At 33.9% G+C, this 17,468-nt stretch overlaps 1 protein-coding gene across 6 annotated transcripts in view; it reads left to right on the top strand.

Annotated features, from left to right (window-relative positions):
* Positions 1 to 17,468, top strand: part of Sarm (sterile alpha and armadillo motif) — a 368,252-nt gene that overhangs the window by 228,343 nt on the left and 122,441 nt on the right. Inside the window, exon 1 of one of the 6 annotated variants that reach the window (XM_072523944.1) lies at positions 12,567 to 12,723. The exons of the other annotated variants lie outside the window; for them this stretch is intronic. The gene's annotated coding sequence lies outside the window, so the exon portion shown is untranslated. Of the gene's footprint in view, positions 1 to 12,566; positions 12,724 to 17,468 lie in introns of those variants that run through there. 6 annotated transcript variants of the gene reach the window in all.

The following is a 17,468-nucleotide window of genomic DNA, read 5'->3' as shown; positions in this document are numbered from 1 at the left end:
ACACATTTAAAGATTTTTTGACTTTACGTCAAAATCTGAGATTGAACGTAGATGAATAGAGATAAATCGAGTTGTTGTTGTTTGTTTGGGTTTATATGACTGCGGACACTAAATCCATTCGCCAATCTTACAATTTTTATTCATTTCTTCATTAGTTATTGTTTCTTATACAATCTTATCCTAAATCTATTACTAAGTAGTATTGATCTCTAATACATAGTCTTTTTTTTGGTAATTTGTTTCTAGTTTTTTTTTTATCAGGTGCATTTTAGTTTTTTATATATAAAATAGGTGATGAGGTCCTCAGAGTTCCACAGCAAACTCTTCTGCAGCTATCTACTTAATTTAATAGCTACTTTACTGTGGACTGTCCAAGTTCCTCATTTTATAAATCGAGATAAAACGAGACAATTCGAACGTCACGTCTCTTCATATTTTCGTGATCGCCCAAGCTCTTTTAGACAGGGGTGTCAAACATCATATGTCAAACAATGACTAAAAGTTGATATGTTGACTTCAAAGGTAGACGAACATACACAAATAATGCTGAACGCTCTAGTCTTTTAAATTCAATAGTTAAACAGTAGTAAAAAACATCTAGAAAGTCTACGAACTTATTTTGGTCAATTTTAAATTGAAGCTTTGTGAGGTAAGCGGTGGAGTAGATATTGAAGTTGTAGAAGGCAGTAGGTTTATCACAGCACAAATAATTTTGAATAAGAGTAGGTGTCATTGGATGGAACATTGATCTTTCATTCTAAAATCAAATCGACAGTTAGCTGAGTGAAAGCGAGTCAAGGCGGCCATTGACATCAGCTGGCAAGGTATATAAATGGTACTTAGAATTGATCCTTGGCCAACCATATTCTTCAGATCTGTCCCCTAGTGAATATTGCCTGTTGACCAACCTCAAATGCTCCAGAGAAAGAGATTTGGATAAAATGATGAGCATTAATGCAGAAACAGGCATTGTGTTGTCAAGCGTGAACCGTTCTATAAAAAAAGCATAGAATTGTTAAATAAGCATTGGGAATCAGTGTATATAATCATAATACTTGTATCTAACCAATAATAAAAGTCATTTTTGTTGATAAAAAAATGATTTGTTTTCTTTAATAACTTCAATCATTTTATTAGCTACAAAATTAATAGTTTTTTAAACTTTAGAATCGACTTTATAATCAAACATTGTTCAATAATTGTCTTTTTTTCTTATACTTAATATCACGCTTTTGCTAAAATTTTAGGTCAAGGATGAAAACTGGATTGATGGATCACGTTTCAAGATGTTATCATCCGAATGTTTTATTTGACAAAATTTGTTACACTAAAATGGTGCTAATCATAAAAATAGATTAGTAATCTTAAGCATCTAAAATAGAAATATTGTCAACATACATTGCATTTTTCTAAAAAAGGCAGAAAATCAAGGTCATCTAAAAGAATGAAATATTGCTGTTATGATATTGCTAAGCCACGAGTTACTTAACTAGTACTTTTGTTTCAAACTACATATAACAATTAATCTATTCGTATTCTCCGTCTGTCTCCAATATTTGTGTTTTAGCCGTATCTGCCCTTAAATTTACAGTATAATCGTTATCAGTTTATTTTAGTTTTGTACATCCAAGTTTTTACTTCCGTTGTAAGGAATTTTTTTCTTCATTTGTCATTTAAATTTCAGGTGTCATTTAAACATCCCGCTGCTTCGTCTATCCATGAGTATTCTTCTATGTTCGTACTTATTTCTCCGCTTTTCCTTCTTCTTCTTTATTTTTTCTTAGTAGTGTCCATGCTTGCCTACTTGATGTTTAAAAATTAAGACTTTCTACAGTTTCCGTCCATTTTTGTTGTCTCGCTGCATCTAGGCTATGGAGCAGTTCATCGGCTAATTCTTGATCGCCGCTTTTAAGGAAATTTTGGTACAGTTCTTCGCTGTTATGGGACTAACCAGGAATGTATTCTTTTCGATAGCCTCTTGGTATATGCTTTTTGGCCGTGTTTATTACGACGCCAACGAATCTTTTGTAATTTCTGATGGTAAGGGGTATCCAGCCTAGAGTCCAGTTCCGTAGAAAACCTACCCCACACAGCTTTCTTTAGATTCCCCCGTGATTGTGTTTATAGGAATTTAGGTTCCTGCCTATATGATCACTGGGCTATGTCATAAAGACTATGCTATCAATAATTTTCAAACGGAGTATAAAAATGTTAAAAGTGTTTAAAACAATCTTATAATAGCTGCACATCTCCTTCCATTTCATCCACCTTCTCATTAGGAGTTTACATAGTATCAAATTAGTGTACTAATCGTATATGATACCTCATCCTGTATAATTTACGCGGACTATCTAAATGCTATAATTTACATGCAAGTACATATGCATCCGAGTAAATAAACTACAGCGGACTTCCTCTAATACCGAGAATGCAGCGGAAGTAGTTACATCTATTTTTATTATCTAAATACAGTTGACAGTGTACCTAGACGTACACTGAAAGATTTAGATTAGATGATTTATTTTTAGGTGTTCCAACCGGTAAAACCCATTGATCACAGTTTCGTACACGGATTTGTCTGGAATGACGCGATGGGGGAGTTAATAGAATAAAAATATATATGGATTTCTCATAATACCTAAGTTAAAAGCGAGCAAGAATGTGCAATATTTAGATGGTATTTTTATTACTAACTATTATTTCTATTTAAAGTTACCTGTAAAGAATGTGAGATTGTGTTTGCGTGCTTTTGTAAACTAACCACAAAAAGTTCTAATAAAAGATGTATTAGTAAATTGAGAATCAGTATTCATATATTCATTCATTGATTCAGACTTAGGATTGACAGAATTTTGCATATTTGTAACTTAAATAACAGTTAAATAATTATTACACAACCTATTAATTCTTATAAAATAGAAAAAAGTCAACTGATAATTCATAAAAGTGGAAAAAGATCAATACGCAATATTCTAAGAAACAATACTGTCGTGCTACATAACATTGTGGTTTATGTATATATTTTTTGTGCCATATTAAAAAAGGCTGCAATGATTATGTGGGATATATATTTATTATAGAATATTTTCTTTTAAATTCGCGTTCCTGAGAATGAGGTGTTTTCTTGAATATAATTTTAGTTGCTGTTTTAAAATCACAAGACAGCATAGATTCATTTAATAACGATTTGTTGGTCCGGTTGAGGCAATATCGTTAATCTAGCTCTTGTGCACAAATCTATCCAGTAAAAATACCGAAGCCACGTGTATTTATAAGGTAGGTGGATTTTGTTTTAGTTCTCATTCTTTAGAAACTGATTCTTATTTAAGTGTCGTACTCCCTTCGAGCCTCGGAGGCCAAAAAATAATTTTAACTTTATACACGGCTTTTCGGAAAAGGGAAGGTGTGATCTTTGTTGAACTGTTGACGCAGATTTATCAACCAGGGTATTCTTCTATTACTGTCTATTTTCCCTTCGAGGACATTTTGCAGTAAAAAATATTCATTGTGGAACACCTACATTTAAAAGGTTCCCAGTTTTTGAAGTTATACTTCTATACGCGCGCTCCACGTTGGAAATTTGTATGGGAGTGAATATGTGAAATCATTACATATGTAAGATAATGAGTAAGAGAGAGACAGAAGATATATTTTCTCTCTCTTTCTCTCTCGAATATAAAAATGTTCCTTTTGTATATATAATTTAATATTATATATATAATAAAATATTTATTAATATTATTATTTATTATGTATGTAGTATGTGATATGTTTTGTATTATTTATTAAATGTTCATAATTATATTAGTCTTTTGTATTTCAAAATAATAATCTCAATAAATCACTGTATGATCCAGAACTGTCAATTTTGAAATACATTTGTGTCATGTCCTCGGTAGTATAGTAGTCAGTATCCCCGCATGTCACGCGGGAGACCGGGATTCGATTCCCAGTCGGGGAGGACTTTTTTATTAAAATTATTACATGGTAAATTAAACATATATGCGTAAGTAGAAAAGTTATGTATATTATTGTCATTTTTAAATACTTATGAATATTGCATTTTAATTTGTATTGTATTATTATATTATTAACAAAATAAACAATGAATTTTACTGCAGAGTATGTGTAAAAACATTTTTGCATTCAACTCCTTTCATACATATTTATATGAAAATAAAAATATACATTTTCATCAAAATATTGATACAATCCTTCATTTACTACTCATATACTCCTATTACAGGTCAAAAGTTGTTTATTTATTGTTAGTAAGTTGTTATTAATTCTGTTTCTCTTTCTGCTATGTCTTACCTATAGCATTACATATGTAATGATTGTGCAGATTGACTCCCAAATAAATTTGTAACGGCGAATGCGTGTATAGAAGTGTAACTTCCACCGGCAGTCCCACTGGACTGCCACACCCGTTTTTTATACCGGTTTCAGTGGCTGCCTAAGATTTTGTTTTATAAAGTACAGTTGCAAAAATAAAGCATTTTAAAATCCTTAAACACTGTAGTCTGCTGATGTGTATACTACTTCTGTCTTCCTAGTGCGCTGGAAAAAATTACATCTTATTCTTTTCTTGCCCTAATTTCGTACGTGTTGTTACAGTTTTTTTTGAAAATCGTTTCTAAATATTTGAAGAAACATACCTCTAAATTCCCTAATATTTTCTGGTTTTTGCTTATACATATCCATTTGGTTTGATTTATTTATAGTATAATTGCTAACTTATAACTTGGTCAACAGATTGTTCAGCTCCTTCAGACTACTCACAATTAATGCAGTGCCATTGGCGTTGCTTATTTTGTTTATTATAATACTATTGTCAATAATACCACTATTGTTATTCTCCAGTGCTTAACTGAGCACATTTTTAAGCATTAATATGAAATCATAGAGTAATCACCTTTATACGTGGATTCTTAACATGTAACGTCTGTATTTGATTTCAGTATAAATTGAAAATGTATGAATGAAGTTAATATGTATACCGTCCATACCTGTTTTCTTATTATTTCTATATTTGTATACCGTGGACGGCTAAGCAGACAAATAAAGCATTTCTCAACAGAACAGAAGCTACTTGTCAGCTGATTAATAGCGTTAAATCCAGAAAAATAGTATATCTTTGACATATAATGCGGGGAAAACGGTATAATATACTTAAATTACTAATTATGGGTAAAACCGAAGAACTTACAATTGGTAGAAAACAAGCCTCGTGGTTGAAAAATGTCAGAGAATGGACGGAGATATGGAGAGTCGAACAACTATTCAGAATAGATCAAGACAGAGAGAGTCTTGCCGTGTTAATCGCCAACCTCAAGGGGACTTATAAAGCACGTTAAGAAGAAGTCAATAAAACACATTAATGCATCAACAGATAATTCTCGACGTTTCTGTATGTTTATATGCAGACCGAATAGTGCTGCTCACGTTCCCAACCCATCAAGAATGATAAACTCTATTTTGCTGTTGATTTCTTAACATTTGTGATAAATTCTACTGTGGACAATTTTAACAGATTCTTGGTAGCACGAATCGTTAGAGATATTGTCCAATAATCGTTATAATGTCTGCAATGTATTTGGAACATGAACGTCTCTCGATAGCAAAACGACGAACCAGATACACCGTGTCTTGATCCAAGTAAACCATCAACAGATCATTAAAAGTCAGGAGCATGATAGGAGCACACTGTCACTCTGTAGATCAAGGTAGTTTGCCAGTTTATACAAAAGGAGTTTGCCTTTCTGCGCTTCTGCTATAAAGTATTTAGCAGAATTCTGATAAAGAGATTAAATGAGTACAAAATCAGCGGAAACTTTATTGGAAGAAGGTTACGATCAACAGATGTACAACGTATATATATTATAAAACAGATTATTTGCAGTGAAAGAGATCCGGACAAGCTGTTATGAGCATAAAATAAAGTTGCATCTAATACTCATTGATTTTAAACAGGCATACAGTAGAATAAAAGGAAAAATTGTTTGAAACAATGAGCCAGCTGTTGGAGAAGGGAATTTGGAGATAAAAAGTGATGATCAAGTTTATAAATTTCAAGAGATCAACGATTTCACTTGTTTGAGAACAGTGAGATAAGGTGTAAGACTGGCAAAAGGTAACAGGTAATATGAAAGACTGAGAAGTCTATTAAGGTCATGTTTATATCCAGGAAAATAAATCTGAGAATATAACGAACAGCACGTAGCAAGATTACTAAATATGGATACGAGACACGAGTGCTTAATAAAACTGAGCAGAAGCGGCTAAAAAGATGGGAACGTAAAATGCTGATAAGCATTTGCTCCACCCAGCTTTCATGACCGTGTCAGCGATCCTTAAATACATTTTAGAAATATGTTTCTCATGCTTCTAATTAATTTACCAATTCCAACAGTAAATAAACATTACAAAAGTTTATGCTCTAACCAGAAAGCGATATTGAAACTTTGTAAAAGTTTTACGAAGATATAGACCATATTTTAAAATTCATTAAAAACTAGGATGTTAAAATTCATTATACTGTGAGGTTTTAACGCAAAGGTTGGGAAAAAAATAGAAGATTGTACAGAAGAATACGGTCGGGGAAACAGAAACGAAATAGGATTATCGAATTTTGCTAAAACAATAATTTTGTTATAGCGAATACATTGTTTACGTTTAAATTGTCAAAGAGAAGACTGACTATTTACCAGCAAATCGAACTGTCAAAGAGAAGACTGACAATTTACTAGCAGATCTGAATTGTAGATTTGTTTGCATGGTGGATTCTACAATAAATTATCTTTAGTTTTTTTTATTTTTTCTTGCAGTCATCTTTCTTTTACAAGATCTAGAATTTTATTCGCCACCCACGACTTGATTTTTGGCTGATTGTGTTGTATTTTCTATATTACAATTCATTTTAATTATACTTGAAGATATACCTACATTTGGTTTTAATTGATGGCAGTTAATTTGATGGTAATTTATGATACAACGTCGTACTTAAATAACCCATAAAAAATAACGGTACAATAACTGATACGCAAATTTAAAGGTAGAAGAAAACAAACTTGTTCCTTACAACTTTCGATTTCAAACCGGTCTAACGTGCATAAAATGGTCAGATTCTAAGCTAACGCAACGGTCGGACTGTCAGCTGATTCCGTTTCAATTTGAAAATTAACCTGTAAGTGACTCATCGCCTATCACCGTTTCGCGCTTTTAGCTACTATGAATCACGTAACGATTGTACAATATTGATATGATAACTTAAAAATAGGATGACATGTTTTATTTGTTTTGTAACAATTTCCTCTTCTAAAACATTATTTATAGGTATTTAGAATAATACAAAACATGTACTATTTCCCAAAATAATATATATATATATAATAACGGATTTATTACGGCTGTCGCCGCTTCTCCGCCCCCAATTTCCATCTTTTTCTGTCATATGCAGTTGCCTCTTCTAAGTCTCTTGCCGCCATTGCTTCATCAATATCGTTGCGCCAACTTCTCCGTGGTCGTCCTCTCTTTCTTCTTTCAGGAGGGATCCATTCCAGTACTCTCCTAGGCCATCTGTACTCTGGCATTCTTTTAACATGTCCGAACCAGATTAATTGTTTTCTTTCTATGTCATCATTGATATTTCTCTCCATTTTCATTTCGTTTCTTATTTGTTCGTTTCTAACTCTCTCCAGTTTCGATCTACCGCTTATTTATTTATTTCCCAGTTGTTTATTTCCCGCCGTTTATTTCCCAAAATAAACAGATACCAAAAATTAACACAAACATTTAATGATTTTTTGGCAATAGACAAGTGCAGATTGTAAATAAACGGCGCGGTGGTGCAAATAACCTCCATAAAGATTTTGCAGTTAAATATTGAAAGGACAAAGTGGAAATACACAGGTGGACCAGGAGGGATCTTTGAAAAAACGTCTAAATTTGGATGTGAGGTGTGGCATTCGGATTTTTGCAAACTTTACTAATCATAATTAACTTATCCTCCCTCGCAAATAGGTCGGGAACATTATTAAAGAAATTAAAATATTTAAAAATTACTAAAAATATCGTGTTTTTCTACTTTACTTGCTTAGAACTTTAGAATAATTCGTTTTGAAGCAAAGTCGTAATGAAATAGAACAGCACACCAAATTTCATTAAAATCGATTTAATAGATTTCGGATAATAATTTTACAGTCTAATTTTTTTTTAATTGAATTTTTTTAAAATCTTATCTGAACAAAAACTGGGCCATATAGAAATTTTCCAATTTTTTTACTTATAAAAACACTTCATGGAATTGAAATCGAATTATTTGGGCGGCATCAGGAATGTTTTAAAATTATAAATAATTTTTGGCTTATAAACAAATAGAATATCTCGGTAACTATAATTAGCTTATAATTAGCTTAAATTAAAGCTGGACAATGGTTAGAAAATTAAATTTTACAAGAACAAAGTACAAGCCGAAACCAACACGCTGTAAAGTCTACTCTATTTAGAAACAAGCAAGAATATTGAACCTCTGAGTAGGACATTTTGAATTATTATATAATACCTGTCAAAGTCAATATTCCAGAGCCTAAGCAGAGAATATAAGAGAGGAAAATAAAATTGGCCATTACAAATTACAAAATAAAATTTAAAATGAATTGATGCCCTGCCTAAAAAGTATTTTTAAATAATGGAACAAAACCTACGAGATTGTAAAACTTGTGTATGTATGTTCCTTGTAAATATGTAATATTTACATTTTTACTCTAATTTCAAATACAATTAGATATTTGTATGAAAATATACACATGCAAACATATATCGATATCAATTTAGAACTAAAAATAGGTTCAATGACAAAATATAGATATCGCTGAAACAATAGGAATAGGAATGTAGTGTTGCAATAATTTTAAACTGTTTAACACGAAACATCTAGTATGCAAAGAATTTTAACCATTCACATAAAACATTTTCATTCACCTTTGTAAGTTCGAGAGCAAATACCTTTGGGATAATTCATATGTCAAGCAGAACGATGTGGCCGTGGTACAAACACAAACAGAGTTGCGTTGTAAAACTTTACAGACGAAATTGAGGTACTGGCAAAGGAACGTGATCATAAAAATAAATTATATAATTTTATAAAATACTGAAAACTGGCTTTTTTTATACTGTTACATACAATAATGACAACTGACAAATATTGAGCATAACAGCTGTTTTATGTCAATGTCAACGTATTAACTTTGGTACGAGACTTTATTAAATTTTGTAAAAAATTTGGGATAGTAGTTTTCCCTAGCGGTACAATTGGTAATTGTAAAAATAACTGTTGAAAAATAACTCGACTCATTGAAGAATCGAAGAATCCTGCAGAGTTCTAGGTAACGCAGTTTTAAGATCCTATTTCGTCTATATCCAACGATACCTTTGACCTATTGCCCCAAATCTAATAGTTCTTCCTTGAATCAAGAGGAACCTATGTACCAAGTTTCAAGGCTTTAGAACAGTGTTTTTAAAATTTATCCCACAAACAGACAGACGGACATGACGTATGAGTTGGGTCTCCTCACTTCTGCATAAGCGTAAGAGCCTAAGACCTTGGTTTTCCTGGCCTATCGGCATATGACCGACACCAGTCGGGGTGTCACGCTCGTACTAGCGTGGGGCTAGGCCCCTCCTCTCATAGTACCTATGTTGCAGCGCGAACACCCATCCATTATCCCCCACAGGTGGAAAATATAGTCCCGACCTGGCACGTTTGACAGGTTGCCGCCAAGAAGCCTACTCCTCTACCACTCATCTCCAGGGTGGACACGTACCACGACCTCACGTCCAGCTAGTGCAGGACGCATAGAGTTTGCAGCTCATTTACCCGCACTTAGGTTATTTGGAATGAGAGTAGAGTGGTCCCACGATGGCTCGTCTCAGATACTAAGAATGAGAACTGTTCAAGTGTTCAACAGGACGTGACGCCGTAGTCCGTGTTTTTCCGCGATCTCGACATCTCTAACGACAGCCTTACCTAATTCCCCTCCAATATTCGCTTCTTACGACGGACAGGAGGTAGGTCCTAGCAAGATTCTGTCTTCGCTGCTAGACGACAGGTATTCCATTAGTCGCCTCTTACGATAGACAGGAATGTTGCAATAATTTAATTATTCCTAGACGAGAGCAGAGTAACATTTAGAAGTCCACGTCAGAGTACATAAACCTGAGAGCTTCTCACTAGTGGAAACGTTGGGTTTGAAACGTACTACAAAGCTTCTGTTTCCATCTAATTAATTTTTATTTTTGTAAGGCATCCCATATATATTCCACCGTTCCTTGCAATTTTGTTCCCATACAATTTTTATAACTACTTTGTAAAATTTTAAATCTAAATAAAAGGTTCTGTTACTTCTAGATATTTCTCTGAAATATTCAAAATAATAAATCGATTTGTGACACGACACTTTTTAAAAAGCAGCTTGCCGCCAAAAGTCCCATCACGACACTTTTTAAAAAGCCGCTTGCCACCAAAAGTCCCATCACGATACTTTTTAAAAAGCCGCTTGCCACTACAAGTCCCATTAAACCCGGAAAATTCAATCTTTATTGGACGTATTAATGTTTACAGTCAACTTAAAAAGTTAGTTCTTTCGCACCTATGGATAGATCTTATTGTTCTCATTCACGCAATGTCCAGTTTGCCTCTAGTGGATCGAGTGTCGAGCTGCTTACTTCAGTTATCTTATCTTTTACATGCGGCCATTGCTGCTGCTACTCGCGTTGCCTACTGCCCTGTCCGAAATAATTCCACGGCAGCATTTAAAGCAAATGACTGTTTACATACAGCTACCACAGTGCTGCATCAGTGTATCATCAGCAATAGAGGGCATAGAAATTACTGCGGCGACAACACTATGTGTTTTAAGTTTTCAAAATTATCTTAACATTTTAAAAACAAATGAGGTAGAAAAAAACGTCGATGTGGAAAAAGTCTTTTATTTGGATAACAATCTGAAACTGGCTTCAAACATTTTTTTACAGAGGAAATATGACAAACTTTTTCAATTAACTAACTTTGAAGGGACTAACTTTCTGAGGAATCCGGAAAATTTGTCACGCATAGATTTTGAACTTTTGCTTCAGAAAATTGAGTCCATGATAAAAAAACAGACTAAAGTAAGAATTCCGATACCACCAAAAATACGCTTGGCAATGGCATTACGATATTTGTCAACTGGGGACAGTTATCAAAGTTTGCATCATTTATTTAAAGTATCATTATCAGCAATTTCGCTGACTGTGCCGGAAATTTGTAAATTTGTAAAGCAATTATTATCGTTTTAAAGGACCAAAATTAAAGAACAAAACGCATCGGGTACATTGTGCTTTTTTTGTGGTCTTTATTATATGAAGAATACCACAACAATCTCTCACTACCAAGTAGCTCTAAAAACTTCAGCACTTGGTCACTGTTTCACTCAACCATAGAACGAAAAATTTACAAAACAATAAACAAATAAGTCCGTGCACCGACAAGACAGCGAGCAGCATGTAAACAGTCACTGTCACTCGCACTGCAAGTCCTTTGAATTCCGTTAAAAAACCGCCAACGAAGGGAGCGTTTAACAGCGGCAGTGGCTTGAGTAATGGCAGCGCGAGCGACGTATTTACATACTCAAGCTGCCAACTTCCCTGCTCACTGCCGCGAAGTGAGCTACATGTAAAGGGGGTATAAGACAGCCGAGTCACGTTGTATCTTTCATTCATTTTAAGAAAATGAAATTGCCTATTACATCTAAGGCACTGGATTTAATTACGTTTTACTAATTACGGTTCTCTACGACTTTATTTGTTTCCACTACTTGTGGAATAGGTACGTTCCCGATTCTAACATTTAAATCACCTTTTTTATCACATGGTCTGTTTTTAACATGCAATTCAATATTTCAAAATTTAAAAAAAAACGTTCAAATCTTTTAACTGTTCTTCAATAGGTTAAGAACTTATCAATTTCTCCCCGTATATAAAACCTCTCAGGTCATATAACTTTCGTTGGTGGTGTAATTGAACAGTGTATTAAATCCTCAATGATAACAACTTGATAAAACGGATCAAATCAAACAATAATCTTAAATAAAATATGTAATGAGACCGCCGACTTGGGCCGACAAAAATTTGATATCAACTTTCACAACAGAACACACAGCATCTTATTATTATATCATTTTATAAAGTACGTAACAACTGCAACCAGTTTTTTACAATCACAGTCCACCTTTTGCCAACGGCTAATTAAACTCAACATTTCGTCCTTCAAATTAAAATCTATTTTCATATTCCTCGTCGAAGTTTTCGCCTCGTACTATACCACTGCAAACGTGCGATCAATCCCCAAACAATACAATCACGCGAACTTTCCGTAGTCCTTGCAGGACTCTCCAGGTATGATCCTGGCGGCATTCTTTAATTCGCAGGATATGTAATTGGATGGCGGATTACGTGGGATCTTGTGGCCTTGCGAGAATAAACACATGACTGTCTGATTTCAGTCAGTCATGGCTTGCTTGTTCTCTCATGATTGATTTTGTTAAGTGCTGCTTGTAGGTTCGGTGCGTGTTCGTGTTGTTTACTGTGAGAAAAGTGTTCCGTGGAAATGCGTTCGGGATAAATTCGTTGTCGATTTCTCGGATTTTATTGGATGTGCGGTGTTTTCGTTGGATCACCTTCAAGGTAAGACGTTTAAATCTAGCTAAGCGACTATAAAAACTATTGAGGCGATTCGGCATTTAAAACGTCAGTTTTTTATAGCTCAATATATTACAAAATATAATGCAATGAAAACCAATCCATATTTATGTTTTACGACCTAAACATAAAGTATTGCAATTATATAAGTATACGTTTAAATATAATCCTACCATATAAGGGATTCATGAATAACAAAAGAAGTATTTTTCCAATAGCGCATAATTTCATTCCTCCACTTATTGATTCCGTTAAATTTCTTTGTCTATATATTTAATTAAAATAAAAACATTTAGTTATTTTCATTCTTTAACATAGATTTATGATAATGTTCAAAATAATTGATATTCACCTTAAATAAACATAATTCGGTATGCTTCTTCTTCTTGTAGTGCCTATCTATTTCGGTTCTTGGCGACCTTCATGGCAATCTGTGTTTTGCAAACTGCTACTCTGAAAAGATTTGTGGTTGTTGTCTTGAACCACGTACGTAGATTTTTCAGTAAGAAAACTCGGTAATCTACTTTGTAAAATGGGAAATTATGTTCATTATTAAAAATAAAATAAATTCAAAAAGCTAACTAAAATGCTGTTGCTAAATAATATTCTAAATTTTTACACATAAATGTTATTTCCATGTTTACAGCTGTCATAAATAAATAACGTCTGCCATTTTATTTTTATTTTCGTAGACATCAACGTTTTTGAGTTTAGATCGCAATACATGCATATGTTTTAACAGGGTGGTTAGATAAACTGCAGTGTTGGTAATTCAACCAACCAATGAAACTAACGCATATTTTTGCAACACTTTTTAACCATGCTGTTCTTGGTACCTTTTCCAATCACTGTTTGTAAACCAGCTCTCTCTCTCTTGTCTTTTCCGCATTACTGAAGATCGTGATTTCTTCCAATACTCCTAACAATTTTTCTCCATTGGTCTCTATCTTCAGCTACTGTAAGAGCTTCGCAGAATGAGTTTCCAACTGAATTCTTAATTTGGTTGAACCATCTAGTTGGTGATCGTCCTCTTGATCTTCTCTCCTGAATGTTTCCTTCTTCTCTAAGTTCCATCTTCTATCGAAGGTTGTAAATCATCCTGGCTATGCGGACTCTGTTGACTGCCGGTCTAAAAAGTTCTGCACTACTGCATTCAAACCATTCCCTTAAGTTCTTAAGCCAGGATATTCTTCGTCTTTCCACATTTCGCTTTCCTCGGATTTTGCCTTACATAATAAGTTGTAATAATGCGTATTTTTGCCCTCTCATCACATGTCCTAAGTACTCAAGTTTTCGTCTTTTGATAGTTAATATTATTTCCGCCTCATTTTCTATCCTTCTAGATACTTCCACGTTTGACATTCTTTGAATCCATGATATTCATAGGATTCTTCTGTAACACCAAAATTCAAAGGCGGTCAACTTATTCAGATGGACTTGTTTTAGTGTCCACGCTTCCAAGCCATAAAGAAGAGTAGAGAACACGTAACATCCCGACAACAAAGAAACTTTTTAAGTTTAATGAATGATGCACTTGCTATTTCAATGCGTGTCCTAATTTCTTTGGTTTGGTCTACATCTGATGTTATCAATGCTCCTAATTATTTATAGTTATTAACACTCTCAATTGCAGTACTCATCAATAGTCAATTGGGTATTTGCATGTGCAGATTTAGTCATAATCATGGATTTAGTTTTCTTTAAATTTATCTTCAGTCCGTACTCATGACAGCGTTCATTAAGGCGTTGCATTACGTTCTGTAAATCATTGTTGTTATCCGTCAATATTACTGTATCGTCTGCAAAACGTTAGTTATTCAAAACTTCTCCATTGATAGATATACCTTCTGTTGAGTCTGAGAGCGCTTTTTGAAATACCGCTTCACTGTAGACATTAAAAAGTAGTGGGGTCAGCACGCAACCCTGGCAGACTTCTCTCTGTATTTTGATATTTTGGGTGTACTGGTTGTCAACTCTTACCTTGGCAGTTTGATTCCAATATAAATTAGATATAATTTTCATATCACGACTGTCAATAATCTTGCTTTTTAATATATCTACAAGCTTTTTATGTTGAACCTTATCAAATGCCTTTTCAAAGTCTACAAAACATAAGTAGATGTCCTGATTCATGTCCATACATCTCTGAGCCAGCACATTCAAGCCGAACAAAGCATCTCTTGTACGCATACCATTTCTAAAGCCAAAGTGTGTGTCACTAATTTCATATTCAAGAGTTTTAACAATTCTGCTGTGAATTATTTTCAAAAAATTTTTAAGTGTATGACTCATTAAAGCTATTGTTCTGTGATCTGAACAAGTTGTTGCACTTGGCTTTTTGTGAATTGCTACAAAGCTCGATTGCAGCCATTGTCTGGGGATTGTGGCAGTCTGATATATTAGATTAAAGAGTTCAACCATTACATCAATAACATCTTCATCTATGAGTTTTAATAATTCGATTGGTACAGCATCTGGTCCAGTAGCTTTACCCTCTTTTGTGTTTTTGATGGCATAGATGACTTCTTCTCTTAATATTGATGGTCCGGTATCCTCGGTGATTTCTAATGACATTTCTTCTCTTTCATCATTAAATAGTTGTTGGATGTAATTGGTCCAGTGACATAATCTCTCCTTCATATCAGTAATAATATCCCCTTTATCATTTTTAAGGATATTCGTTCTTGTACGTTTTCTAGAACCTGTCATTTCTTTGATTTTTTTGTGTAAATTAAAGCTATCATACTTTTTATCCAGATCTTCTATTTCCTTGCATGTGTCGGAGAGATTCCTCTCTTTTGCCTTTCGAATTTTTTTTCTGATGTTTCTCTGAATTTCTTTGTATTTATTCAGGTCTTTTGCTTTATGTTTTCTTCGTTCTTCCATAAGTTCAAAAAGTTTTACTGTCATCCAAGGTTTTGTTTTTTCTCCAAGTGGTTTGAGGGTTTCTTTTCCAACTGACACAAGGGCATGTTGAATTGTTCCCCATTTTTGGTCAATAGTTAGAGTTTCCGCATTATCTTCTTTGTTTGAGACGTCTTGTATCTATGATTTTCTTGGTGCTAGGGCTGTTGACCTTCTTTAGTTTCACTCTCATCGACAAAACAACCGGGTTGTGATCGGAGGATATGTCCGCTCCTGATGTTTCCAAAAACAATTAATCTCTCCAAACTCTCGTCACCTCTGCGAACCGTGACCGAAAAATTGCAGAATACGTTGCAGACATATTATGGATAGCCTTCTTTTAATCTCGAGTTGGTTTAGAATGAAAACGTTTGTCCTATGAGCTGTCCAAGGTACGCGCAGCATTCTTCTCCAGCACCATATCTCAAAAAAGGCATCAATTTTTTTGGAGCTCGTCCGCGAAGAGTGTAAGTCTCTGCCCCATATAGAAATATTGAGAATACAAGGTCATTTACCAGTCCCATCTTGATATTTTGAGAGCTAGAATCTGTCTTTCCAAACTTTAGTTATGCGACTCATCTCATTTTTTGCCATACCGATACTTCCAGTTACCAGCGTTAGTTATACTAGACCCGAGATAGACAAAACTGTCCACTATCTGGTATTCCTGTAGCATGTTAGTCAGTTGAATAGTGTGGAATCTGTCGACCACCATTATTTTCCTCTTAGCTTTATTGATTTTCAGGCCAAATTTATTGCTTTCGTACTCAACTCTTTGCAGGAGATTAAACATTTATTGCTCTTTTGCTGTTATAATTTTAGTGACATCAGCAAATCTTAAATTGAAGATTTTCCTACCAGCCACTGTTACTCCACCGGCCCATCCATAAAGCCATCCTCATGACATGTTCACCATAAATGTTGAATAAGTCAGGTGACAAAACGCATCCTTGTCTAACACCTCTCTCGGTCTTGAATTGGTTTGAGATCTTCTGATCTAGTCGTACTGTTAATATATTGGACTGGTACAGATTTTTAATGTGTCACCAGGTGCATTGGTGTGCCCATTTCTATTAAAATGGACCACAGATTTTTCCAGCTTACACAATCGAATGACTTTTGGCAGTCAACGAAGCATATAATCGTATTTACTTGAAATTCTCTAGACTTTCAATGAGTTCTCTCATGTTCAGGATTTGTACGCTTTACAAACCCCGCTTGTTCCTGAGGTATTTGATAATGTAGATAGGTTTTTAATCTGTTTTTGATGATAATAATAATATAATAAATGTCTTTATTAACAAACAAACAAATTAATTTTCCTTGACAATAAAATATTATATCAGTAGGGCGAGATTCAGTTTGTATACCACTGTGTAACAGCGGCATATAACTGCTCTTACACCTAACCCCTCGAAAATAGGATAGATAGACTATATCTAAATAATGAAATTGTATTTTACAGTAAAACATAAAAATATTACATATTAAATTTATAAATTATAAACTATTTATTTTTTTTTAATTCTTAAATTTTTAAATTCCTGTTCAGCTAACAACTGCTCATAAATTAATCTCTTGAACTTGACACTAGACAGATTTTTAATATTGTAGGACAAACTGTTAATATTGCAAGCAATTGAATACGAAAATGAACGTCTAAAAAATATGTTGTATGTTTAGGTAAAGTGAGGGTATTCTTGTGTCTAAGATTAAGATTATGAACTTCAGTCCTATAAGTTATTCAATTGTACAGGTATGGTGGAACTCTCTCCTGAATGATTTTATGGTAAAAACATAAAGCATGAATTTTCCGACGAGTTTTC

The sequence above is a fragment of the Diabrotica undecimpunctata genome, chromosome 2 (genome assembly GCF_040954645.1).
Source record: "Diabrotica undecimpunctata isolate CICGRU chromosome 2, icDiaUnde3, whole genome shotgun sequence".
Classification (NCBI taxonomy): Eukaryota; Metazoa; Arthropoda; class Insecta; order Coleoptera; family Chrysomelidae; genus Diabrotica; species Diabrotica undecimpunctata.
This window is presented reverse-complemented; position numbering and strand designations above follow the sequence as displayed.